Raw genomic sequence first — 20356 nt, 5'->3', positions numbered from 1 at the left:
TAAAGGGGCTAGCGGACCAAATTGGGGCTCAATTACCAACTGCAAATACCCAGAGGCGGGCCAATCATTTTCTTCAAAAAATGACAGCACAGGATGATGTGGAAGCATATCTTACCACCTTTGAAAGGACTGCAGAGAGGGAGAAGTGGCCGAAAGAAGAATGGGCAGGGCTTCTGGCACCATACCTGGCAGGGGACGCTCAAAAAGCATATTTCGACCTGGAGTTGACAGATGCACAGGATTACGATGAACTAAAGGGAGAGATTCTGGCAAGACTGGGAGTGACCGATACCGTGAGGGCACACCGCTTTCACCAGTGGTCCTACCGATCTGGACAACCGCCCCGAACACAGATGTTCGACTTGATTCACCTGGCACGGAAATGGTTACGACCTGAGACCCGTTCCTCCGCCGAGATTGTCGAGACCATCGTACTCAACCAGTTTCAGCGAGGTCTACCCCAAGAAGTGCGACGATGGGTTGGCCAGAACGAGGTACTTTCCGCCGACCATCTCGTGGGCCTAGTTGAACGGTATTGTACGGCAGGAACAGCTGAGCAGGCACAGGAGGAAAGATTCCCATTCCCCAGGCCTGGGCGAACCTGCGGACAGGGTAAGACTGTCCCAACAGGTGGAGGGGGAAGAGAGCAGCGTGGGGGCGTGAGGAAAGAATCAGAATCGGGCCGAGACACTAAGGGAGAAAACAGAAACCGGGACCGGGGGTTGAGGGGGTCTCCCGCCCGAACGCCTATTATCTGTTACAATTGTAATCGACCAGGACATATTGCAGCCTACTGCCCTATTAAAGAAGAGCCAATGCAATGTAACCTCGGTGAAAAAGAAGATGATATGTGGTATGCATGTCCTGTTGTAACCACTGTACTTGAAAGATCAAGAAACAAACATATGTGCAGGGTGACAGTTGAAGGGAAAGAGGTTGAAGCACTGCTGGATTCCGGCAGTATGCTAACCCTGGTCGTTGCAAACCTAGTGCCAACTCATAAACTGGATACAAGTCAGGATATCAGTGTTACCTGCATTCATGGGGATACCCGTCTGTACCCCACAGCCTTAGTGAGCATACAAACAGAGGACGATCTGCTGAATTGTGAGGTCGGCGTGGTCCCAAAGATGCCATATGATGTAATATTGGGTAGACACTTTCCTAACTTTGCGAAGTTAGGCCAAAAGAATGGCATATTTGAGAAGCCAACAACCCTGACCAAGCAGGAAGAGGCATGGGGCCTTCAACCAAAACCAAGAAAAGAGGTCTCCCAGGGGCCAACCTCACAGGTGCTAGTAGGGGAGGATGAGGATGAAGTGGCAAACCTCGTTGACAACGAACAGCCTGGTACTACTGGGGCTGGTGTCGATCTGAATCCAGAGGATGACAATCTAGAACCAGCAGACCTGGCAGGGTCCTTGACTAATTTCGGGACGGCCCAAAACCAGGATCCAACCCTGCAGCAAGCCAGAGCAGACGTGCAGGTCGTCGATGGTACTCCCATAAATGATGGGATGAGGCCTAATAGTTTTCCCCACTTTATTATGAAAAAGGGTTTGGTGTACAGAGTCTCAAAAATAGGGGTTGATGTGGTTGAACAGTTGTTGGTCCCCACCCGGTACCGGAGGACAGTACTGGATCTAGCTCATGGGCACATTCTGGGTGGACACCTTGGTATCGATAAAACCAGAGACCGGATTGTAAGGAGGTTTTACTGGCCAGGAATTCAGGCTGAAGTGGCTCGGCATTGTGGAGAGTGCCCGGAGTGCCAGTTAACAGCTCCCCGACCAGCTGTTAGAAGCCCGTTAGTGCCACTCCCCATAATCGAAACGCCATTTGAGAGGATAGCGATGGATATAGTGGGCCCACTACCCAAGTCCGCCAGAGGACACCAATACATTCTGGTCATTCTAGATTATGCCACTCGCTACCCAGAAGCCATTCCCCTTCGGACGATGACTTCCAAAAATATTGCCAAGGAATTAGTGCTCTTGTTCACCAGGGTAGGGGTTCCAAAGGAGATCCTTACTGACCAGGGGACCCCCTTTATGTTCCGCCTTATGGCGGACCTTTGTAAATTGTGGCAGGTGAAACAGTTGAGGACATCGGTTTACCATCCTCAGACGGACGGGCTGGTTGAGAGATTCAACAGGACCCTGAAGTCAATGCTCAGGAAGGTAATCGATAAGGATGGGAAAAACTGGGATTGCATGTTGCCGTATCTGATGTTTGCCATTAGAGAGGTTCCTCAAGCCTCACTGGGGTTTTCTCCCTTTGAGCTGGTATATGGGAGGCACCCCCGGGGAATCTTAGACATCGCCCGGGAAACCTGGGAGCACCAATCCACCCCGTATACTAGTGTCATAGAGCACGTCACGGCAATGCAAGACAGGATAGCCACAGTCATGCCCATCGTCCGAGAGCACATGAGACAAGCACAAGAGCACCAGCGGCACACTTATAACCGGCAGGCTACCCTGAGGGAATTTCAACCGGGAGATAAGGTGTTAGTGCTGATCCCCACGGTAGAGTGCAAACTACTAGCCACATGGAAAGGACCATATGAAGTACTGGAGAGAATAGGAGAAGTGAATTATCGGATCCGACAGCCAGGTCGACGGCCACAGGAACAGATCTATCACATAAACCTTTTAAAAGCATGGAGAGAGAGAGAAACACTAATGGTCACATACCCTACACACACTCAGGGGGCAGCCGAAGTAAATATTTCACCTACTCTGTCCCCAGCACAAGTACAGGAAGTAAAGACCCTGATCCAGAAAAACAGAGATGTGTTTTCAGAGGTACCCGGCCGAACTGAGGTTACGGCTCACGATATCGTTTCCCTACCAGGGAAAAAAGTGAGCATGAGGCCATATCGGGTACCCGAGGCTCGACAGGCCGCGATTAGAGCAGAGACAGAGAAAATGTTGACAGCTGGAGTGATCGAGGAGTCACATAGTGAGTGGTCTAGCCCAATTGTGATGGTCTCCAAGCCCGATGGGTCTTTGCGGTTCTGTAACGACTTTCGGAAGGTAAATGAAATCTCCAAGTTTGATGCCTACCCCATGCCCCGAGTAGACGAACTACTGGAGAAAGTTGGTAAAGCTCGGTACATTACGACCCTGGACCTGACAAAAGGGTACTGGCAAATTCCTCTGACCCCCAGGGCCAAAGAAAAGACAGCCTTTGCAACCCCTGACGGTTTGTTTCAATACACCGTCATGCCATTCGGCTTACACGGGGCCCCAGCCACCTTTCAACGGCTCATGAACAAGGTCCTAAAACCGCACCAGGCATACGCCGCAGCTTATTTAGATGACGTGGGAATCTACAGCCCTGATTGGGAATCCCACTTACCCCGGGTACAGGCGGTGTTAGACGCCCTTAGAAAGGCAGGGCTCACGGCCAACCCTGCCAAGTGTTATGTGGGGTTAGGGGAAACAGAGTATCTGGGATACACCGTGGGAAGAGGGTTAATCAAACCCCAACAGAAGAAGGTGGAGGCAATTAGAGAATGGCCGAAACCAGTAAATAAGAAGCAAGTTCGAGCGTTCCTAGGGCTGACTGGTTACTACCGGAAGTTCATCCCAAGTTATGCCACAGTGGCCGCCCCACTCACCGACATGACTAGAGCCAGAGGGCCAAACATGGTCAAATGGGATGAAAGGGCCACCAAAGCATTTAGGACATTACAGGAGGCTCTCTGCTGTAATCCAGTGCTGGTGGTACCCGACTTTGAGAAAGAGTTTGTGGTTCAGACGGATGCCTCAGAGGTCGGCTTGGGAGCAGTGCTATCCCAAGAGGTAGAAGGGGTGGAACACCCCATCCTGTTTTTAAGCAGGAAGCTGGAACCACGGGAAACCAACTACGCGGTCGTTGAGAAAGAGGCGCTGGCAGTAAAGTGGGCTCTAGAAAGCCTGAAATACTACCTGCTGGGGCGCCACTTCACCCTCATCAGTGACCATGCCCCACTCACCTGGATGCATAGGGCTAAAGAGAAGAACGCTCGGGTGATGCGGTGGTTTTTGAGTCTCCAACCGTTTCACTTTGACTTGAAACACAAAGCAGGGAAGGAAATGGGAAATGTGGATGGGTTATCCCGCATGCACGCATATTTTGCTGCAGTAGCCCGACCTAGGGGGTCGGATCTAGGGGGGGAGATATGTGGCAAAGAAGGGGGTCGAGTGATAAATGGCAGATATGTGAGAGCAGAACTAATAAATGGGCTCTGCCCGATCACTAAAATGGCCACCCCGATCAGAACTACAGATCACAAAATGGCCGACTGCCAAAACTACAAGTCCCAGAAGCAAGGGGAACCCACAGAAGGTGGAGCCGACACACAGATAAAGGGTCAAGGAAAACCAGGAAGAGGAAGTGAGGGCTGGAAGGATCTGTGAACCATAGAGAAAGAGACAATAGATATTGGCTGGATTTACTGTGTATGAGCTGGACTGTTTTGGACTTACCTGTTGGCGTTTGGACCTGGACCTACTGAGAACCCGATTCGTGTACCGAACCCTGCTATCCTTGACCTTGCCTACGACCTGGGTGGACCAGGACGGAGAGACAAACACACAGGTACTGTCCTGTTCGAAAGAACTCTCATTCTGGGGTAATGTGGTGACAGTTTCCCACTTAATTTGTGACAAATGCTAATAACCTTGAAGAGGTTTGCCACACGTGGTGGAGAATGTGGGCATATGGACTAACCATTCCGCTGGTTAGGTAAAAAGAAAAAATAAAAAATAAAAAAAAATAAAAAATCAGTTAGCACTCCAAAGGGGAGTCAGGTTTTTTTTTTTGTGGCTTTGTTTGGTTAGGACAGTTTCTCAGGAAAATGAGTATGGAGGGAGCCATACAAGCCCTGTTACAAGCGGCGGCCACCCAACAAGAGGCAACTAGAGCTCAACAAATAGCTCATCAGGATGCAATGCGAATGTACCAGGACACGTTACAGGTCCAGCACCGCACCAACCAGCTGCTCAGAGAAGAGCAAGAGAGAAACACCCAGGAGTTAAGAGAAGGCCTAAAGGGGCTAGCGGACCAAATTGGGGCTCAATTACCAACTGCAAATACCCAGAGGCGGGCCAATCATTTTCTTCAAAAAATGACAGCACAGGATGATGTGGAAGCATATCTTACCACCTTTGAAAGGACTGCAGAGAGGGAGAAGTGGCCGAAAGAAGAATGGGCAGGGCTTCTGGCACCATACCTGGCAGGGGACGCTCAAAAAGCATATTTCGACCTGGAGTTGACAGATGCACAGGATTACGATGAACTAAAGGGAGAGATTCTGGCAAGACTGGGAGTGACCGATACCGTGAGGGCACACCGCTTTCACCAGTGGTCCTACCGATCTGGACAACCGCCCCGAACACAGATGTTCGACTTGATTCACCTGGCACGGAAATGGTTACGACCGGAGACCCGTTCCTCCGCCGAGATTGTCGAGACCATCGTACTCAACCAGTTTCAGCGAGGTCTACCCCAAGAAGTGCGACGATGGGTTGGCCAGAACGAGGTACTTTCCGCCGACCATCTCGTGGGCCTAGTTGAACGGTATTGTACGGCAGGAACAGCTGAGCAGGCACAGGAGGAAAGATTCCCATTCCCCAGGCCTGGGCGAACCTGCGGACAGGGTAAGACTGTCCCAACAGGTGGAGGGGGAAGAGAGCAGCGTGGGGGCGTGAGGAAAGAATCAGAATCGGGCCGAGACACTAAGGGAGAAAACAGAAACCGGGACCGGGGGTTGAGGGGGTCTCCCGCCCGAACGCCTATTATCTGTTACAATTGTAATCGACCAGGACATATTGCAGCCTACTGCCCTATTAAAGAAGAGCCAATGCAATGTAACCTCGGTGAAAAAGAAGATGATATGTGGTATGCATGTCCTGTTGTAACCACTGTACTTGAAAGATCAAGAAACAAACATATGTGCAGGGTGACAGTTGAAGGGAAAGAGGTTGAAGCACTGCTGGATTCCGGCAGTATGCTAACCCTGGTCGTTGCAAACCTAGTGCCAACTCATAAACTGGATACAAGTCAGGATATCAGTGTTACCTGCATTCATGGGGATACCCGTCTGTACCCCACAGCCTTAGTGAGCATACAAACAGAGGACGATCTGCTGAATTGTGAGGTCGGCGTGGTCCCAAAGATGCCATATGATGTAATATTGGGTAGACACTTTCCTAACTTTGCGAAGTTAGGCCAAAAGAATGGCATATTTGAGAAGCCAACAACCCTGACCAAGCAGGAAGAGGCATGGGGCCTTCAACCAAAACCAAGAAAAGAGGTCTCCCAGGGGCCAACCTCACAGGTGCTAGTAGGGGAGGATGAGGATGAAGTGGCAAACCTCGTTGACAACGAACAGCCTGGTACTACTGGGGCTGGTGTCGATCTGAATCCAGAGGATGACAATCTAGAACCAGCAGACCTGGCAGGGTCCTTGACTAATTTCGGGACGGCCCAAAACCAGGATCCAACCCTGCAGCAAGCCAGAGCAGACGTGCAGGTCGTCGATGGTACTCCCATAAATGATGGGATGAGGCCTAATAGTTTTCCCCACTTTATTATGAAAAAGGGTTTGGTGTACAGAGTCTCAAAAATAGGGGTTGATGTGGTTGAACAGTTGTTGGTCCCCACCCGGTACCGGAGGACAGTACTGGATCTAGCTCATGGGCACATTCTGGGTGGACACCTTGGTATCGATAAAACCAGAGACCGGATTGTAAGGAGGTTTTACTGGCCAGGAATTCAGGCTGAAGTGGCTCGGCATTGTGGAGAGTGCCCGGAGTGCCAGTTAACAGCTCCCCGACCAGCTGTTAGAAGCCCGTTAGTGCCACTCCCCATAATCGAAACGCCATTTGAGAGGATAGCGATGGATATAGTGGGCCCACTACCCAAGTCCGCCAGAGGACACCAATACATTCTGGTCATTCTAGATTATGCCACTCGCTACCCAGAAGCCATTCCCCTTCGGACGATGACTTCCAAAAATATTGCCAAGGAATTAGTGCTCTTGTTCACCAGGGTAGGGGTTCCAAAGGAGATCCTTACTGACCAGGGGACCCCCTTTATGTTCCGCCTTATGGCGGACCTTTGTAAATTGTGGCAGGTGAAACAGTTGAGGACATCGGTTTACCATCCTCAGACGGACGGGCTGGTTGAGAGATTCAACAGGACCCTGAAGTCAATGCTCAGGAAGGTAATCGATAAGGATGGGAAAAACTGGGATTGCATGTTGCCGTATCTGATGTTTGCCATTAGAGAGGTTCCTCAAGCCTCACTGGGGTTTTCTCCCTTTGAGCTGGTATATGGGAGGCACCCCCGGGGAATCTTAGACATCGCCCGGGAAACCTGGGAGCACCAATCCACCCCGTATACTAGTGTCATAGAGCACGTCACGGCAATGCAAGACAGGATAGCCACAGTCATGCCCATCGTCCGAGAGCACATGAGACAAGCACAAGAGCACCAGCGGCACACTTATAACCGGCAGGCTACCCTGAGGGAATTTCAACCGGGAGATAAGGTGTTAGTGCTGATCCCCACGGTAGAGTGCAAACTACTAGCCACATGGAAAGGACCATATGAAGTACTGGAGAGAATAGGAGAAGTGAATTATCGGATCCGACAGCCAGGTCGACGGCCACAGGAACAGATCTATCACATAAACCTTTTAAAAGCATGGAGAGAGAGAGAAACACTAATGGTCACATACCCTACACACACTCAGGGGGCAGCCGAAGTAAATATTTCACCTACTCTGTCCCCAGCACAAGTACAGGAAGTAAAGACCCTGATCCAGAAAAACAGAGATGTGTTTTCAGAGGTACCCGGCCGAACTGAGGTTACGGCTCACGATATCGTTTCCCTACCAGGGAAAAAAGTGAGCATGAGGCCATATCGGGTACCCGAGGCTCGACAGGCCGCGATTAGAGCAGAGACAGAGAAAATGTTGACAGCTGGAGTGATCGAGGAGTCACATAGTGAGTGGTCTAGCCCAATTGTGATGGTCTCCAAGCCCGATGGGTCTTTGCGGTTCTGTAACGACTTTCGGAAGGTAAATGAAATCTCCAAGTTTGATGCCTACCCCATGCCCCGAGTAGACGAACTACTGGAGAAAGTTGGTAAAGCTCGGTACATTACGACCCTGGACCTGACAAAAGGGTACTGGCAAATTCCTCTGACCCCCAGGGCCAAAGAAAAGACAGCCTTTGCAACCCCTGACGGTTTGTTTCAATACACCGTCATGCCATTCGGCTTACACGGGGCCCCAGCCACCTTTCAACGGCTCATGAACAAGGTCCTAAAACCGCACCAGGCATACGCCGCAGCTTATTTAGATGACGTGGGAATCTACAGCCCTGATTGGGAATCCCACTTACCCCGGGTACAGGCGGTGTTAGACGCCCTTAGAAAGGCAGGGCTCACGGCCAACCCTGCCAAGTGTTATGTGGGGTTAGGGGAAACAGAGTATCTGGGATACACCGTGGGAAGAGGGTTAATCAAACCCCAACAGAAGAAGGTGGAGGCAATTAGAGAATGGCCGAAACCAGTAAATAAGAAGCAAGTTCGAGCGTTCCTAGGGCTGACTGGTTACTACCGGAAGTTCATCCCAAGTTATGCCACAGTGGCCGCCCCACTCACCGACATGACTAGAGCCAGAGGGCCAAACATGGTCAAATGGGATGAAAGGGCCACCAAAGCATTTAGGACATTACAGGAGGCTCTCTGCTGTAATCCAGTGCTGGTGGTACCCGACTTTGAGAAAGAGTTTGTGGTTCAGACGGATGCCTCAGAGGTCGGCTTGGGAGCAGTGCTATCCCAAGAGGTAGAAGGGGTGGAACACCCCATCCTGTTTTTAAGCAGGAAGCTGGAACCACGGGAAACCAACTACGCGGTCGTTGAGAAAGAGGCGCTGGCAGTAAAGTGGGCTCTAGAAAGCCTGAAATACTACCTGCTGGGGCGCCACTTCACCCTCATCAGTGACCATGCCCCACTCACCTGGATGCATAGGGCTAAAGAGAAGAACGCTCGGGTGATGCGGTGGTTTTTGAGTCTCCAACCGTTTCACTTTGACTTGAAACACAAAGCAGGGAAGGAAATGGGAAATGTGGATGGGTTATCCCGCATGCACGCATATTTTGCTGCAGTAGCCCGACCTAGGGGGTCGGATCTAGGGGGGGAGATATGTGGCAAAGAAGGGGGTCGAGTGATAAATGGCAGATATGTGAGAGCAGAACTAATAAATGGGCTCTGCCCGATCACTAAAATGGCCACCCCGATCAGAACTACAGATCACAAAATGGCCGACTGCCAAAACTACAAGTCCCAGAAGCAAGGGGAACCCACAGAAGGTGGAGCCGACACACAGATAAAGGGTCAAGGAAAACCAGGAAGAGGAAGTGAGGGCTGGAAGGATCTGTGAACCATAGAGAAAGAGACAATAGATATTGGCTGGATTTACTGTGTATGAGCTGGACTGTTTTGGACTTACCTGTTGGCGTTTGGACCTGGACCTACTGAGAACCCGATTCGTGTACCGAACCCTGCTATCCTTGACCTTGCCTACGACCTGGGTGGACCAGGACGGAGAGACAAACACACAGGTACTGTCCTGTTCGAAAGAACTCTCATTCTGGGGTAATTTGGTGACAGTTTCCCACTTAATTTGTGACAAATGCTCATAACCTTGAAGAGGTTTGCCACAATCCCAAGACAAATTAGCTAGCAACAGCAAGCTAGCTAAATAGGACAAATTAGCTAGCAAGTGCAAGCTAACTTGCTAAATTGCCATACATGTTTAATGCTTTTCGACCTGTCCCCAAATTAATGTCATTGGTTCAGAGTTTCTTTTGATATTTTAACCTGCGTGTCGTGATCGCGTTTGGTGTAGGGGTACAAAATACATTTATGCACGATAGTGCACGATGGCGCACGCGCACAGCCGGTTTGGGTTCCCTGTAACATGCTGACCAGACCGGACACGTCTCGTGCGTGAGCATCGCAAAATAAATTTAGAAATCCATGTTATTCAATTATTGCACCCACACTGCTCGCGCGCGCCAACGAGCATCTGTGATGCCAAGGGCTAAAATAGAACTCCATTCAATTTCTAACGCAGATCGCGCTGAAAGTCCTGCCTCTCCCATATCCACATTGGTTTATAGAAGCAGGTACCATCTCCTCATTGGTTATACCCACGTGGGGGATTGAAAGACGAACTGTTTTGCCGGTGGTCGTGGTAATACTATGAAAGTTTAGATGCCGATCACCATATAAGTTCAAAAATGAAAAGGCTTGGAAGGATGAGAGATGACTAGAAACGATTCGGTTGGCCGTTTTATGTGTGGATTAATTGTTGGAGTAGAGGACCTTGTGCATATCAGGTAAAATAACAACTCAATGTTTATATCCCAGGACAAATTAGCTAGCAACAGCAAGCTAGCTAAATAGGACAAATTAGCTAGCAAGTGCAAGCTAACTTGCTAAATTGCCATACATGTTTAATGCTTTCGACGTGTCCTTAAATTAATGACATTGGTTCCGAGTTTCTTTTGATATTTTAACCTGCGTGTCATGATCGCATTTGGTGTAGGGGGACAAAATATATTTATGCATGATAGCGCACGATGGGGCACACGCGCAGCCGGCTTGGGTTCCGTGTAACAAATAGTAGGCCTATCTATTAATTCACAGAAAATAATGACTCCCCATACCAGTTACAGGGACGAATATAACTTTAAAAAAATATTATTATGCATTCAGATGTCAAATTCTGATTCAGTCCACAGTGCATAGGTTAGTTACGGAATGTACCCCATGGACAAGCTTCTGTAATGGCACAGCAGTAATAGACTATATCACAAATGAAACCTTGAGCATGGATATACAGATGCTTGCTTGATCACATGTATCACCATGCACAAGCACAAACCTCAGGATGCTTTATAAAGTGTATACCCCCTCCTGGCCCACCAAAAACACATCTATAATATGTAGCTCCTGTGGTTGCTGTTTATTAAGTCTTGTAGCAATTATAACTGCACAGCTGCTCAACCGGATGCCTGTGCTCCCTGCTCCGAAGTCATGTTGTCAAATTAAACATGACAAACAGTAAGTATGTTATCAACAACTTATCCATCAGTAAGGATAACAGCCTGAAATGCATGAGGAGTTAGTTAGTGCAGTTTACGTACCGTAACATCTCATCCATGATGAGCATGGTTGGAGAAGCATGACATTGAATGAGTCAATGAAGATGTTGAGAAAATAAAACACAGCTAATGCAACAACCTGGATAAATATTAGGACACACGGTAGCTGGGTTTGGACCACTTTGGCAAACAAAAACATTGTTCAACATGGCGTAGTCGTGAGGACTTTGATCAGCTCTATGAAACAAGAGAGGTCAGCTCCATTGAAAATACACTAACACACAAACGTGCACACACAAATACATGGATACACATGCACACACACACACAGTGAGAGCAGCATAACTCCACTGCAATTGAATTGTGATGTGCTGCTGCAATGCAGATGGAGTTTTTTTATTTTCCTCAGAGGAGGAGGGCAAAACGGTAATTTTCCCTCCATTTTAGCCAGGTCCTCTCTTATCTCAGCACCCTCCAGTCTAAAAGGCATGATCATCAATCCATTCCCTTTTATTACCAGAAGTCCTCTTTTCTGCTTGACAATGTCATATACTTCAACATTTCTCATCACAATGTAGAAATTGATTTAGCATGCTGGTGATTTTCTTTCATCTCAGAAGCCCATTCCATTTGGATTTTATACTTTGAAGGCTGCAAAGAGATGTGATGAATTTTCACACCATTCAATGATGTTCTAAATCAAGTCAGATTTGATGGTACTTCTTCCACCATACAGACAGAGGGTCTGATAAATCTTTACAAGATAATAAACCCTCACTAACATTGGAGTCCTTTAGTATTACACACCAGGACGCAAGTAGAGGGCTTGAGAAACAGCACGGTAGACAATCCCATCATAAAATGCAAATAAATATTATTTTAAAGCTATGAATGATTTCATGGCAAATCTTTTACATGTTTCTTTTCGAAACGTGCATCACAATTCTCAGAGAGATTTATGTACATTTATGTTCTATGGGGAAGAGACAAATTAATAAACGTATTGCAACGATGTGATTTAGATCAGGGAGAGAGAATTGAATGAATCAATATGAATATAATGTTGCCTTGAAAGACACCCTGCTGAGGTTGAGGCAACATAATAATTGATAGGTAGCATTTGCAAATCCCTTTGAAAGGTTCCATTAATCTTCTCAACTGGATGATGCTCTGGGACATACATGGGTACCAAATGACACCCTATTCCCTATATAGTGCAGTACTTTTGACCAGAACCCTATGGGCCCTGATCATAAGTAGTCCACTATATAGAGAATAGGGCACCATTTGGGACTCAGATCATGCAACTGAGTTGGAAATGACTTGTCATCCTCACAGCAGTGCACTGAAACATTTTTAATGGCGGTATAATTGTTTTTCTGATTAGTTCAAAGAGGGTGTTTGTTTGTCTATTTATTTACATGCTCTGTTAACAAGGACAGTGTTTGTCGTGACCCAATTTCCCATGCAGTACACAGTTGAGGGTGATGAAATCCCTTTGAGCTGTATGAACAACCTTGGCAATGGGGAAAGGAGAAACTGAAAACCTTCAAGTGATCCGTCTTTGCCATTAATCAAAGGTGTCTCCTTCATGAAGAACAACTAACTCCATGAACAACTACCTCCAAAACTTCAATGATTACTCATATTTCCCTGACTTATTGGCACCTACTGTAGATTTCAGTGAAGATACTAAAATCATTAACTGCAAGACTTGAAGAGAATGCTTTAGCAACACACTTGTGAACACCTTATTGTGTTTCTATGATCTAATTGTTACGTCCGTCATCGGAATGAGAGCAAAGCACAGCGTGGAAAGTGTTCATCGTACTTTATTTGAATGAACACCAAACACAACAAAGGAAAAGACGAACGTAAAGTTCTGCAGGGCTATACAGCAACTGTGCAAAAACAACATCCCACAAACTAGGGTGGAAAAACAGGCTGCCTAAGTATGATTCCCAAATCAGAGATAAAGACAGACAGCTGCCTCTGATTGGGAACCATACCCAGCCAACAAAGAAATTGAAAATTTGAATGCCCACCCAAATCTCACACTGACCTAACCAAATAGAGAAATAAAAGGTCTCTCTAAGGTCAGGGCGTGACACTAATATTATATAATGAAGTGTCACTACACTGAATCCATATTGAGTATACAGCTGAGAAACAACAACAGCTAAGACCATACAGGTAAAAAATTTGCAAAGTATTGAAGTATCAAAGTACCATGTAAAAGCAGCTTTCAAGAACACTTATTGGCATTCTTACACATCCTAATATGTGTTCTTAAAGCTAAATAGTACATTGAATAAACACTGACTAAAAATATAAACACAAGATGCAACATTTTAAAAGATTTCTCTGAGTTACAGTTCATAAAAGGAAATCAGTCAACTGAAATGCATTTATTGTACCCTAGGGGCGTAGATCAGAAAACCAGTCAGTATCTGTTGTGACCACCATTTGCCTCATGCAGCGCGACACATCTCCTTCGCATAGAGTTGATCCTGCTCTTGATTGTGGCCTGTGGAATGTTGTCCCAGTCCTATTCAACGGCTGTGCGAAGTTGCTGGATATTGGCGGGAACTGGAGCATGCTGTCATACAACCCAATCCAGAGCATCCCAAACATGCTCAATGGGTGACATGTCTGGTGAGAATGCAGGCCATGGGCGAACAGGGACATTTTCAGCTTCCAAGAATGTGTACAGATCCTTGCGACATGGGGCCGTGCATTATCATGCTGAAACATGAGATGATGGCGGTGGATGAATGGCACGACGATGGGCCTCGTCACAGTATCTCTGTGCATTCAAATTGCCATTGATAAACTGAAATTTTGTTAGTTTTCCATAGTTTATGCCTGCTCATACCATAACCCCACCATCACCATGGGGCACTCTGATCACAATGTTGACATCAGCGAACCTCTCACCCACATGACGCCAAACACGATGTCTGTCATCTGCCTGGTACACTTGAAACCAGGATTCATCATTGAAGAGCACACTTCTCCAGCGTGCCAGTGGCCATCGAAAGTGAGCATTTGCCCACTGAAGTCGGTTACGACACCAAACTGCATTTAGCTCAAGACCCTGGTGAGGACAACGGACACGCAGTTGAGCGTCCCTGAGAGGGTTTCTGACAGTTTGTGCAGAAATTCTTCAGTTGTGCGAACCCACAGTTTCCTCAGCTGTCCGGTTGGCTGGTCTGAAACAAACCTGCAGGTGAAGAAGCCGGATGAGGAGGTCCTGGGCTGGCAGGGTTACACCTGCTCTGCGGTTGTGAGGCCGGTTGGACGTACTGCCAAATTCTCTAAAATGACATTGGAGGCGGCTTATGGTAGAGAAAATAACATTCATTTCTCTCGCAACAGCTCTGGTGGACATTCCTGCAGTCAGCATGCCAATTGCAGGCTCCCTCAAAACTTGAGAGATCTGTGGTATTGTGTTGTGTGACAAAACTGCATATTTTAGAATGGCTTTATTTTCCCCAACACAAGGTGCACCTTTTTGATGATCATGCTGTTTAAACAGCTCCTTGATATGCCACGCCTGTCAGGTGGATGGACTATCTTGACAAAGGAGAAATGTTCACTAACAGGGATGTAAACACATTTGTGCACAAAATTAGAGTGAAATAAGCTTTTTGTGTGTATGGCACTTATAATTGTGTTCAGTATAGTTACTGACACTTTCATTTGTAAGTCAAGAACAAGAACATTAGAGAACAGAGTGTACTGCTGGAACCTGCGCAAAGGTTAAATCCCTATTCATTCAAACCTATAATTATACTCTACTTGCCCTACTTTCAGAGGTTCAAAAATAACTCCTTTTCAATGAGCAGATGTTTGCATTTTAACAGCAGCTGTCATGGCCGGGCGCTGGCTGGCTTGTAACACTCAAACTCCTGGTAATTGAGAGGTAGTTTTGCTTGTCAAGTGAAGAAATACATTTGTCACAACAAACTGCTCCTGCCACTGACAGAATTTATTGATAAGGGGGAAGAATTTTTTTTCGGCATCCTGGAAATAATTTAAACTTTTTGGTCATGAAGCCCTGAGCTCCAGCGACTGTGCTCTCAGGGAGCTAGGGCTTTAAATAGACACCCTTCATCAGACCATATCATAACTCTTCTGTCATGCCAGGCCTGGGCTCTGCTGTACTGCAGACATGTCTGGTAGAGGTAAGTAGGGCTATTCATAAACACTTGGATGAAAAACCACAAATCCAAACCAGTGAATCCAGTAGCAAAGCACAGTACATGTAGGCCTATTGTATTTACTAGGTGCCATTCTATCTCAGTAAAACAGTCCCCACTTCTTTAAACCCAAAGACCTCACTTATCTCTATTCTGTCCATCAGATGTTATGTAATCCATAAGATTGCCTATTCAAACATGTCAGAGTGACACTGGCTGTGTTCTGTACTATGTATATAGATGTGATAGACATCATCAATCATCTCCAAGCCTATTCAAACACAGAAATAGAATAGCAAGAAGACTGAAAGGATTGAAACATTTTTTGTTAGAACCACATAATAAGCTTTGCTTGTTATTTATATAATTGTATGCTACTCATTTGTTTTGAATAGCAAGTATCATCGTACAATACTTATGGAAAGACTTTAATGAATACCAACTTTATTTACCGATAGGACAAATATAAGCACCGCATATCTGACCTTTGACATACTTACAACTCTCTTATCTTCTGCAAGTAGTATTGCCCATAAGCACTTAGCACACAATCTTTGCCTTGTTGTGTAACTCAACAACAGGGAAATGCCATGACTTCAAAGAAACAGCATATTCAATATCCAGAGGTGGCTCACCAAGCTATAACTAGGCCATATCCCTTGCACAATTCTTTGATTATTTCTCCACAAGTACTATTAGCTACTTGAACATAGTGAATTGCTGAACTGAACTTGTGGTGGCCTGGTGGAAACAAAAGAACAAGGAAAAACATGCTTGTTCGCTTTAAGTGTGCCCTCTAAAATGTCCAATGCTCCCTCCATAGAAAGACACCAGCAAGCCTTGTGTTGGTCGTGAACATCAACCCACACCCGAGTTCATGATGGAACCAGATCTAAACACAACAGAATGAACCTGATCAGCCAAGTCCCCTGGGAATCTGCTGATATGCCAAAGAGGCTCAAGTTCACAAGCAACAAAAACCAAGGACGCAAGCCACCTGCTGCTGACTGAACAATGCAACAAGCGATGGCTACAGGACTACTGGTCACAGAGGCAGGCAGCACTCAAAGCCAAACACATTGCTGACTGTCCACTGCTACGTGAGTATGGAGCTCTGACAAAGAGACTGGTTTGAACACCATCAATAATTAACCATATTGCTCATAACAGCATGGCTTTATTAAATGACCAGGCATATGTCTGTCTGACTGTCTGTCAATGATGGTAACAAATAAACAACACATCTTATGAGATGATGCTAGTGGTCAGTTGTATAGTCATCTGCAGTATTTGGAAATGTACAAACTCTGTCAGAATTTTACTCTGGCATCAAATTGCTTGAGTGTTTGAAGCAGACTGGTTAGCTGTAACATGAAAACACAAAGGGATGACTTGCAGAATCCCAGAGGAGTCTGCATTAGTCATTGTGAGGGCTATCCATTCCAGTTCTGTTGAGTTAGAGACAGATATTTCCTATCTATCTCAAAAATATGTATATAGATGTATATGCTGAACAACCCTACCCTTCTACTTAAACAACCCTACTTAGATTAAACTACCTCGAATCATATCAAATTTCATCCATTGGGTAACTTCTTCTGCCATTTGTTTTTGAATGGGCAACCCCATGGGACCAGAGACATGACCTTAGAGAGTTTGGGGGTTGGGGCTTTCAGTCGAGACGACCTGCTGACCCCCTTCAGACACTCAGGGCTCTACGATGATAAATGTGCTTTTCATAGAATGAACTTCATAGAATCACACTTCTTATATGTCAACATAAAGGAATCTCAGAAGTTCTACCAGTGTTCATCATTCTCCCAAGTCACGGGAAACCCAATATGGTCATTTATAGTGGTAGCTGTAACATAAAACCCGATACTTGTTTTTGAAAGATAACATTCCAAACAGTTTGGCTTCTTTTATCGTCAGTTATTTTAGTTCTCCAGAAGACTTCACCATGACAACTCTATTAAAGTAGTGAGCTCTCTCTCTGTCTATGTTTCCATCCAGTGACTGCTGCTGGTCTGCTCTGGTCCGTCCTGCTGCTGACATACCAAAGCTTTAAATAATGACTGCTATTTTAGGCGCTGGTGACAGGAGATATGATCCTAAATATCAATGCTCCATTCAATCCACATTCCTTCCAGATTAACTGAGGTGCAGCGGCTCAAAATGTGCATCGCCATGTGGAGTTCTAAAATAATCTGTTGTCAAATATCAGGCAACTTTTCAAGAAGGAAAGAGAAGGAAGGTCAATGATTTAAGTGTAGACGTTCAGCAAACTGGTAGAGAGCTCAATCCAGCATCTCAATGAGTTATCTATTCTCCAAAAGAACGGGTAGCCTACTGACAGAGGAGGCAATGTCTGTGGAATCAGCTCAGTATCCCCAACACACACACACATAGACCAAGGGGATACACACGCACATACTGAGCCCCCTGTTGTGTGTATTAGTCACTCATATATTTATTTGCGACTGGTAGTGCCAGTTTCACATATGAGTGAAAGGGAAAAAGAAATTGCACCTGCCTCTTTGTTCTCTGCCCTGAGGGGGACCTCACTGTTTGTCCTAAAGCACTCAGGGGTGTAGTTAGTAGGGTTAGTCTTTGAGCCACACAACCACTGAACATGATTAAAGAGACTTTCCCCTTTCTATTTAATGAGCTAAAAGTAAAGATGTTAAACCAACTCACTCTGGCAGCAGCAGATTGAACATGCGTCAGGGATACAAAACAATACTTTAAGCTTAAAGCTTCTCTATCCCACTCTCTCTCATACTCTCTCTTTATCACTCAATCACTACCTCACTCACTCTGTCTCTCTCTCTCTTTATCCCCCTCTCTTTCTTCCTCCCTCTCTCTTTCTCCCCTTTTCTCTCTCCCTCTCTCTCTCTTTCTCCCCTTTTCTCTCTCTCTTTCTCCCTCTTTCTCTCTTTCTCCCCTGTTCTCTCTCTCTCTCTCTTTCTCCCTCTCTCTCTCTTTCTCCATTTTTCTCTATTTCTCCCCTTTTTTCTCTCTCTCTCTCTCTCTCTTTCTCTCTTTCTCCCTCTCTCTCTTTTTCTCCCTCCCTCTCATTTTCTCCCTCCCTCTCATTTTCTCCCTCCCTCTCATTTTCTACCTCTCTCTCTCTTTTTCTCTCTCTCTTTCTCCCTTTCTCCCTTTCTCTCTCTCTCTCTCTCTCTCTCTCTCTCTCTCTCACACACACACACACACACACACACACACACACACACACACACACACACACACAGAGGAGATAAACAATTAGGCATCCTTCCAAACACATTATCATTATTTTTAAAGCAGCCTGATTAAAGAGGGATGCTAAAATGTAAATAATTTAAAGCAGAATTGGATACAGTAAGAGGGATAATGTGTGTTGTTAAAATGCAAGACAGCATCCCAGACTCTTTACTGAGAAATGTTCTTCTCTCTCACACACAGAGACACACACAGAGCTTCTACTCCCTTCTCCCCATCTACTTAGCTAGTTGCTTCACCCCCATCCTGAGAGAGAGATGGGAGCAGTAGAAGGAGAATAAAGAAGGCATCTGTTCTGAGCCAGGTCAGTCATGCCCTGTTTGGGATGGCTGGAATTGGAGATCCCAGGATAAACAGCAGCAGCTCCCGAGACACAGGCATGTTAGTCATGTTTGAATACTGCAATGGAAGGAAAATCCCTTGAAAAAACAACAAGCAAGAAGAACCCAGCCATGGGCTCGTTCGTAAGTGTGAATTTTTAACCTGTTGCTGGAGGCTAAGCAACACAATAACAAGATTGAGCTGGTTTGGTTTTAAGCTCATGGGTACTGCAGGCAGGCAGATGCAACACATTGCATTACATTATGTTATGGAAAATAGCTAGGCCAGACAAAATAACTTGCAGTATATTATGATGAAAAGGAAGCTTGATCTAGGCTATCAGAGGGCAATACGTTGTCTGAAATGTGTTTCAATAGCAGATCCTGATCATGACCGCACCTGTGGTTACGTTCCAGATCTAAAGCCAAAAGGGCAGTTCTTCAAAAAACACCCAACAAACTAGAGAAACCACAGTAATCAAATCAAATCAAATGTATTTATATAGCCCTTCGTACATCAGCTGATATCTCAAAGTGCTGTACAGAAACCCAGCCTAAAACCCCAAACAGCAAGCAATGCAGGTGTAGAAGCACGGTGGCTAGGAAAAACTCCCTAGAAAGGCCAAAACCTAGGAAGAAACCTAGAGAGGAACCGGGCTATGAGGGGTGGTAAGTCCTCTTCTGGCTGTGCCGGGTGGAGATTATAACAGAATATGGCCAAGATGTTCAAATGTTCCTAAATGACCAGCATGGTCAAATAATAATAATCACAGTAGTTGTCGAGGGTGCAACAAGTCAGCACCTCAGGAATAAATGTCAGTTGGCTTTTCATAGCCGATCATTAAGAGTATCTCTACCACTCCTGCGGTCTATAGAGAGTTGAAAACAGCAGGTCTGGGACAAGTAGCACGTCCGGGTTCCATAGTCGCAGGCAGAACAGTTGAAACTGGAGCAGCAGCACGGCCAGGTATACTGGGGACAGCAAGGAGTCCTCATGCCAGGTAGTCCTGAGGCATGGTCCTAGGGCTCAGGTCCTCCGAGAGAGAGAAAGAAAGAAAGAAAGAAAGAGAGAAAGAGAGAATTACAGAGAGCATACTTAAATTCACACAGGACACCGGATAAGACAGGAGAAGTACTCCAGATATAACAAACTGATCCTAGCCCCCCGACACATAAACTACTGCAGCATAAATACTGGAGGCTGAGACAGGAGGGGTCAGGAGACACTGTGGCCCCATCCGATGATAACCCCGAACAGGACCAAACAGGAAGGATATAACCCCACCCACTTTGCCAAACTACAGCCCCCACACCACTAGAGAGATATCTTCAAACACCAACTTACCATCCTGAGACAAGGCCGAGTATAGCCCACAAAGATCTCCGCCACGGCACAACC

Source organism: Salvelinus fontinalis, chromosome 35 (assembly GCF_029448725.1).
Source record: "Salvelinus fontinalis isolate EN_2023a chromosome 35, ASM2944872v1, whole genome shotgun sequence".
In the NCBI taxonomy this organism is placed as follows: Eukaryota; Metazoa; Chordata; class Actinopteri; order Salmoniformes; family Salmonidae; genus Salvelinus; species Salvelinus fontinalis.
The sequence above is the reverse complement of the archived record's forward strand: the minus strand, read 5'-3'. Positions refer to the sequence as shown.